The sequence below is a fragment of the Leptonychotes weddellii genome, chromosome 5 (assembly GCF_054177405.1).
Source record: "Leptonychotes weddellii isolate Sample4059 chromosome 5, ASM5417740v2, whole genome shotgun sequence".
NCBI classification, from domain to species: domain Eukaryota; kingdom Metazoa; phylum Chordata; class Mammalia; order Carnivora; family Phocidae; genus Leptonychotes; species Leptonychotes weddellii.
Genome location: NC_138373.1, coordinates 159,952,551 through 159,960,706, shown reverse-complemented (window position 1 = coordinate 159,960,706; position 8,156 = coordinate 159,952,551). Strand labels below are relative to the sequence as shown.

General features: G+C 43.3%; 1 protein-coding gene and 1 long non-coding RNA gene across 6 annotated transcripts in view; one reads left to right on the top strand and one right to left on the bottom strand.

Moving 5' to 3' along the window:
• Positions 1-530, bottom strand: part of SHANK3 (SH3 and multiple ankyrin repeat domains 3) — a 35,229-nt gene extending 34,699 nt beyond the window's left edge. For all 5 annotated transcript variants that reach the window (XR_014145984.1, XM_081822754.1, XM_081822756.1 and 2 more), the window contains exon 1: positions 389-530. The gene's annotated coding sequence lies outside the window, so the exon portion shown is untranslated. The remainder of the gene's footprint in view (positions 1-388) is intronic.
• LOC115941601 (uncharacterized) overlaps positions 1-7,343 on the top strand; it is a 9,015-nt gene extending 1,672 nt beyond the window's left edge. The window contains exons 2-3 of the long non-coding RNA XR_014145985.1: positions 5,728-5,902; positions 6,541-7,343. This is a non-coding gene — a long non-coding RNA (uncharacterized LOC115941601). The remainder of the gene's footprint in view (positions 1-5,727; positions 5,903-6,540) is intronic.
• The last annotated feature ends 813 nt before the right edge of the window (positions 7,344-8,156 follow it).

Here is an 8,156-nt window from a genome sequence, read left to right as displayed (position 1 = left end):
CCCCCGCCTCACCCAGCCTTCTCCAAGAACAGCCCTGGATCCCCCGAGGCTCCCAGCAATAAACTTGAATGAACCCCCTACACACAGAAAACCTCCCTACTCCTCCCCATGACAACCTGGAAACACCCTAACCCCACAGGTACGGTACTTAGCACCCCCTCCAAGAACAGATCCCTCCCCACAGAGCCACCTTGACCACTACCTGCCCACCACAAAGCCCCCCTCCCCCCAGTACCCACTCCTCTGCCCCCAGAACCTTCTCTGATCACCCCAGAGCAAGGCCCTCTTCCCAAGGACCAGCCCTAACCCCTGAGGGAGCCCTGGCTCTCTCCTCTTCCATCCACTACCCCTTTAGGAAAAAATCTCTGCCTCCCAGGACTCCACTGACCCCACAGAGCCGAATCTCCAGCGCTGTCTGTGGGTCTGGTCCTGCTTTCTCTTCAAGCCTGGGCGTACCCTCCCTGCCCGGAAGTGTGGCCCCAGGATGCCCAGACCTCCCACCCCCTTGTCCAGACTCTTCCCAAGGCCACTGGCCTGGCCGGAGTGGAGGAGCTGAGGGTCCCCTGGGGACTGGGGCAGGATGGGAGGGCTGGGGAAAGGGGGGAGCAGGAAGGGGCCTGTCAGAAGGCCACTTTATCGGCAGGAAGCACCTTGGGAAGCACAAGGGTTGGATTTCCTGTGGCCCAGCCCTAGAGAGAGGAAACGAGTGCTTCCCAGCCCCCTCTCCTGTCTCCACTATCTTCCTGCCCCCATCCCCCACCAAGTCACCAGGCCCACAATTCCTGCCTACCCTGCCCTCCCCATCCCTCCCACCACAACCCCCACCTGCCTTTACTCCCAGCTGCCAGCCTTTCATCCCACTGTGGCTGGCTGCTAGGCCAGGAACATGCTTGCTAGAGTCCTTGGTTCGGGGTGGATGAAGGAAGGAGGCCAAGAGGAGGCTGCATCTTTCCTCACCACCAGTCCGAGCAGCCCAGACCTCTGCACTAGCCCTGCCAACCTGCCCACCCAGCCTGGACCTCAAGGGAGCCCCTTCAGCCTCCCAGGCCTCCCCCTACCAACCTACTGCCCTGGGTGAGTCCCACTCTAGTCCTGCACTGCTGCCATAAAATCTTTTGGGAGAAAATCTCATATTTTGCTGATCGGCAACCAACAGATTTTTGGTCTCCAGGCTCAGCTGGGCCTAGCACTGCCCAGGGAGATACCAGAGCCCTTGCTCAGTTCTATACTGGTTCCACAAAGTGCCTGGCACATAGGATGGGCACATAATGAATGAATTCCAAGCCTGCACATTCCCCCAGCTCTACCACCACCCCAGCAAACAGCAAAAATAACAGAACCCAGAAGCACTTTACCCACATTACGTCCTTGCATCCCCGCAGCATGGTGGGTTTACAGAGGATGAAGCCAAAGGATAGTGGGTGTCTTTGCCCTTTATTTTGTTGAGAATAAAAGAACCAGGCCCCTCACCACGTCCTCTATAACTCCTGAGCAGCCCCTTGCCCAGTAAACTCCACCTCTCAGGAAGAGCCACCCTTTGCCTGCCACTGCCCACCTCCCTGTCCCAGCCCAGCCCCCTCTGCACTCCTATCTCTGTCCAGTCACCAGACCCATGGCCCTCTGCTTCCCACTCCTTCCATCCAGGCCAAGATTCCAGAAGGATGTTTCTCACCCTCCCTGCTTCTTTCCCACATTCTCCCACCACACATATTCAGATGCAAATAGGCCTCATAGGGCCTTGGGGGAATTCATGTGGGCAAAGCACCTAGAGCAGTGCCTGGCACATCCCCAGATAGCCCCCTGCCCACAACCATGCAGCTGCCCCCAGGCCCACAGGCCACACAAAGGCCCTTGCCCCACCCCACCCTGTACCCTCTCCCTCCTTGGCCTCCCAAACCTCAGTCATCTGATGCCCTTGATGTAATGCCCTGCACCTTCACGTTCTTAAGCCCCTTCCAGCATCTGTGGTCCACACCCTCCTGGCCCTTGTGGTGGGCTCCTCTCCTGGCAAAGTTTTTTGCCTCCTTTCACCTCCTTTTATTGCCCGTCCCTCCTCTCACACTCCTGGGGCCCACTTCCTCACCTAAATCCCAACTCTGCCCTCCCTCAGCAGCTTCTCCCAGCTCCCCCACTCCCCCTTGGTTTCCATGACAACTTGGTGGGGCATTCTGTTCTCAGCCCTCCACCGAATGCCCTTCTTCTCTCCTGTCTACACTTTTCTTCCCATGCTCCTCCACCCCTCTTACTCTGATCTATTTCTCTTTCTTCCGCAGCACCTATTCTAACACACTCTAATTCACTTACTTACTGTTTATTGTGGTTCACTGATGTGTCCATGGCCCAGGAGTGGTGCCTGGTACACAGTAGATGCTCCGCATTTTGCCAAGTCGATAAATCAAAGCTTCAACCTACAAGCTCTTCACACCCAACTTTCTCTGCGGATCAGACCCTCTCCCAAACTCCAGAGCAGTTTGTGTGAGGCAGGAATCCTTGGATGTCGAGTTGACTATATAACTGTCTGAGTCTGGTGTATTTTTTTGGCTAAATTTTTTATTCCCTCTACTTATTTAATGTCTATCAATATCTTTAGGTTCCATTTCATCCTGAGTCTGGTATGTTAAGTTTTACTTTTCTGGGAATACGAATTATTTCTAAAGAATCAGCTTTTTAGGGGTACCTGGGTGGCTCAGTCGTCAAGCATCTGCCCTTCGGCTCAGGTCATGATCCCGGGGTCCTGGGATCGAGCCCCGCATCGGGCTCCCTGCTCCGCAGGAAGCCTGCTTCTCCCTCTCCCACTCCCCCTGCTTGTGTTCCCTCTCTCACTGTCTCTCTCTCTCTGTGTCAAATAAATAAATAAAATATTTTTTTAAAAAAAGAATCAGCTTTTTATTTTGCTAATCATCTGTATTTTCTATTTTGTTTTATTCTGTTCTATTTATCTCTACTTTTTTATTGTGTTATAGTTCTTTTTCTAATTTCTTGAGTTGGATATTTAATTCAATTTTTAGTCTTTCTCTTTTCTGAGAGTAAGGTTTTAAGGTTACACATTTCCAAGTGGCACTTTAATGTCCCTTAAGTCTTGATACGTAGTATTTTTAATTTCACATTGTTCTGATTTTCTAATATCAATTTTTTTGGCTTGGGAATTGCTGAAAGTATGCTTATTTACATTTTCAAATGTATACTAGTTTTTTTTTGAGAGAGAGGACTAACCTTTAGTTATTGATTTCTTATTTTATTGCATTATGGTCAGAGGAGGTGCTCTGCACAGTACTGATCTTTTGGGATTGTGTGAAGATTTCTTTGTAGCCATGTACATGTCTGTATTGGCTATTTCTATAAAAGTTTCCTATCTTTTCAATAGGAATTGTTGGATGCAAGGAGATGTAGATATAGGTATATAATCTCCCTTATATCAAGCTTGTTAACTGTATTATTCAAATATTCCATGCATTTTCTAATTTTGCGTCTACTTGATTATAAATTACCAAAAGAAATCGGTTAAAATCCCACTACTATGATATTGGTTTTAGCAATCTCTCCATGAAATTTGCCAGATTTGATTTTATATTTTTGAGACTTGGTTTTTAAGTGCTAAGAGGTTTAGGATTATTATACCTTTCTGATAATTATTCCTTTTGTTATTATACAGTACCACTCTTTATCCCTAATAATGCTTTCTGCCTTAATTTTGCTTTTTCTAGTAATTAATCTACCACAGCCCTTTTTTGTGAGTATTGACCTCATATATCTTTTTCCATCCTTTTCCTTATATCTTAGGTATGCTTCTGATATATAGTCTGTGTAACTAGATTTTTTTTTTAAATCTTACAGTTTTCAGCCTTTAATGGTATGTTTATTGTGATTGATGACAGGTTTTGATAGATTTTTACTATCTTATTTTGTGTTGTCTGTCTTTTTTCTCTGTGCTTCTTTTTCCTCCCTTCCTGTCCTCATTGGATAGATCAAGTGCTCTTTATTCCCCTTTCCCTCAACTCCCACTGGCTTGGAAGTTATGCATTCTCTATCACTTTCATAAATACACTTAAATTTTCAACCTGCATAATTAACAAATTCTAAAGTCAATTACTATCTCTACCTCCCTTCTATGTAATAATAAGAACTTAGATACTTTCACTGTAATCACTCCTCTCATTCTCTTGTCCCTGTCATTTTGCCTCCCAGGTGATCATTCTCATTGTTACGCTGTTGAGCAGTGGGTGCTGGTTTAGATTTGGCCACATGGTAGCCTGTTTCTTCACTCACTTTTCCTTCGAGGTTGAAGTCTTTTCTTCCCGAAAGCACATACTTGAGATATTTTTAATGAACGTTAGGTAGTGAAAAATTCTTTCAGTCTCTGAAATGTCTTACTTTGCTCTCTTTCCTGAGTGATAATTTAGCAATGTAGACTTCTAAATTGACAATTATTTTCCTCCCAGTATTTTTTTTCTCTGTGTGTGCTCTATTCTGGGTAATTTCCCAATTCTGACTTCCACCTCATTAATATTCTCTTTGTCTGTGTTTAATCTGCTGTTAATTCTCCCCATATTGTTTTTTATAGAGTTTTCAATTTCAACAACCATAGATTTTATTTCCAGAAGCTCAATTTGGTACATTATCAAATCTGCTCACTCTTTCTTTATATTGGCTTTTATCTTTTTTTTACTTAATGCGATTTTAAAACTTGTCTTTAATCATTTAAAAAATATTTATTTTTAAATTTCTAGTCAATAATTCTATTATATGACTTTTTTGGTGGTCTAATCTTGCTCTCTGTGGTGCCTACCAACTTTCACTCGTGGCAGGTTATTTCTGTGAGAATTTTGTAATTTGAAGTTATGAACTCAGTTGGGCCTATATTTATGTGGGGGTCCTAAGCAGCCAAATGTGTCCCTTCATAGGAGTACCACTATCCCAGGACTACTTTTATGTTAATTTCTTGGTTTGGTGGTCCTGGAGACTACAAAGAATAATATAACTCAAACTCCAAAACTGATGGGGGCAGGCAAGGATTACAACCTCACAGGGAGACTTTTCTACAGAGACCACCACAAAGCTTTATGAAAATTGCTTAAATAAAAAAGAAATATGCAATAAGAATTACGAAAATAAATTACTTACTAAGGTGTTTGAGCACTGCATGTCGTTCACTGGGCAAACTACTGTTACTGTTCTCATGACACAGATGAGGAAATAAAAGCCATCAAGAGTAAGTAACTTAATGTGTCCAAAGTCATGCATGGCTAGACAGTAGAGAATCCGGGACTTGAACCATGGCAGTGGGCATGTGACCCAAGCAGGGCAAGTGACAATCCTGCTCCGGGATTTTTGTTGTTGTTGTTGAAGATTTTATTTATTTATTTGAGAGAGAGGACAAGCAGGGAGAGGGAGAAGGGAGCCAGACATGGGGCTTGATCTCAGGACCCCAGGACCATGACCTGAGCCAAACGCAGACACTTCACTGACTGAGCCACCCAGGTGCCCCTTACCCTGGGATTTTACCTCTTGTAACTGTTTCTCCACTCTTGGGTTACATAAGAGATGTGAACTCAGTAGCTACTGGTGACCAAGATTCCAGCCTTGAGAAGAGAGCAACACTGAGGTAAGTACAGATATGGGGGACAAGGAAGGTTCTGAAGGGGTAAATCCCTAAACACTCCCTGAAATCTGAAAGCACGTCAGTTTTTCTTGAATTTGGTTTCAAGAGCCAATAAATTTCCCTTCTAGGTTGAGAGTCCACGTAATGGACAGGTTGAAGGGCTGTCCTTGGAGCAGGTGCCTGGATTAAAATCTCAGCTCAGCCTCCAAATACCCATGTGGCCTGGAAAATCTACCCAGCTTCCCTAGGTCTTTCCTGTGTCTCCATAGCACCATTCGGCACTCTGATAAGTTGGAGATGATGGTAGGTATTGTATCATTCCCCCATTTATTCTGGCCACATGCCAGGTCCTGTTTCAGTCACTGGGCATAAGGCAAGCACTTGCCTTCAGAGCTCACAGGTTGGCTCCTGGCCTTCTGGGCCATTGTGCAGGCTAGATGAGATAAGTGGATATGAAATGCTTACCATAGGCCTGGTACACAATAAACACTCTAATTTTTATTAACATCATAAAGCTAATTCAGATTTGGTTTCTGTCATCTCAACCCGAGTGCCTTCTAATGAGCATTCTTCATACATAGTGGCAAAACTTGGAGTGATGTGAAGGGGTGACTGATCTTTGTTGTATATTCTTAGAAAAAGCATTAGATTTTAAATATTATTTTAACAATGAAATTAAAAGTCAGAAATATCTGCCTAATTAATTTCACATTTAGGATTCCAATTACCTTTTCTTTCAAGACTGTGAGTTTTACCCACATGTTTACCTCTCCCCTGCAAAGGTCACTGACAATTCAAGAACTATGTGGGTTTTTTATTATTATGATAAACAATACATAACATCAAAGTTACCATCTTAACCATTTTTAAGTGTACAATACTGTAGTGTTAAAAAGAATGATGTATATTTTTAAATAATAAATCCATCCCTGTATTGGAAGACAGGCACATAGATTGCGAATGGAATAGCAGTTTACAGGGATCTCTAGAAGACATAATGCAGACGGGATCAGAAGATGGAAAAGCCAACAAAAGCTGAATCATTGACTACATAGACACAAGGACAAGAAGGCTGCTGGGGAAGAAAACTGTCTCAGCACAGTGGGACCCTGCTGGAGTGGGGTGGGGTTCACTGAGTCTAGCGGTAGGGCCCTGAACTGCTCCCTATGTATAGTGGAGGGGGCAGGAGAGACCTCTGGGCCAGAGAAGTGGACTGTCACTGCAGAGAGGGCTTAGCTTTAGAAAAACAAAAAACAAAAAACAGTGATTCCTAGCCGCCCCCCTTCTCAACTTTCTCAGTGACAGGGCAGCCCTGGCCTACTTTCTGCCAGAGTACCCTTCCACCTACTCATCCCTGCCCTCCATCCTGAAGGGAAGCCCTTCTAGGGATGAACTTCACCCTTCATTCTTTTTGTTCTGTGTAAGATTCCGTTTTATGAAAATACCACATTTGGGGGCACCTGGGTGGCTCAGTCGGTTGAACACCCAACTCTTGATCTCAGCTCAGGTCATGATTTCAAGGTCATGAGATTGAGCCCCACATCAGGCTGAGGGTGGAGCCTGCTTTGGATTCTGTCTCCCTCGCCCTCTGCCCCTCTCCCGCATGTGTGCTCTCTCTATCTCTCTCTCAAAATAAATAAAGTTAGTAAAGAAAAAAGAAAATACCACATTTTGCCTATCAGTTCATCTGTTAAAATACATATTTGGGTTGTTTCCAATTTGGGACAATTATGAATAAAACTGCTGCGAACATTTGTATGTAAGTTTTTGTGTGGACTTTTGCTTTTGTTTCTCTTGGGTAAATACTTAGAGATAGAATGGCTATGTCTTATGGTAGATATATGCTAACTTTTTAAGAAATTAGCAAGGAGTTTTACAAAATGGTACTATCATTTTAAATTCCAACTTTTTCCATTTCCTCCACATCCTTGCCAACACTTGGCATTGACTGTTTTGTTTTTTTTTAATTCTGGCCATTTTAATGGATGTGTAGCAGTATCTTCTTGTCTGTTTAAATCTGCATTTCCCTGATGATATTGAGCCTCCTTTGGCATGCTTATAGACCATTCACATGCCTTCTTTTGTGACATGTCTGTTGAAGTCTATTGCCCATTTTTTAAAAACTAAGTAGTTGACTTACTGAAATTTAGTATCTCTATATACTCTGGACACAAGTTTTTTGTCTAAAGTTCTCTAATTTTGTTGCTTGCCTTTTCAAAGGCATTCTCTTTCAAAGAATAAAAGACTTTAATTATTATAGAATCAATTCACATTTTTTCTTTTTTTGGCATATTTGTTATGTCCTAAGAAATCTCTGCCTACCACAAAATCACAAAAATTTTCCTCTGCGTTTTCATCTAGAAGTTTTAGTTGTAACATTTAGGTCTTAATTTCAAGTTAGTTTTTATTTGTGGTGTCAAAAAAGGTTGATATTTGTGTTTTCCATTTTGGGATGTCCATTTGTTTGGGGCTACTTTTCAAATTATTTCAAAATATTTTTTATTATGGTAAAATATATATAACATAAAATATACCATTTTAACCATTTTAAGTGTAT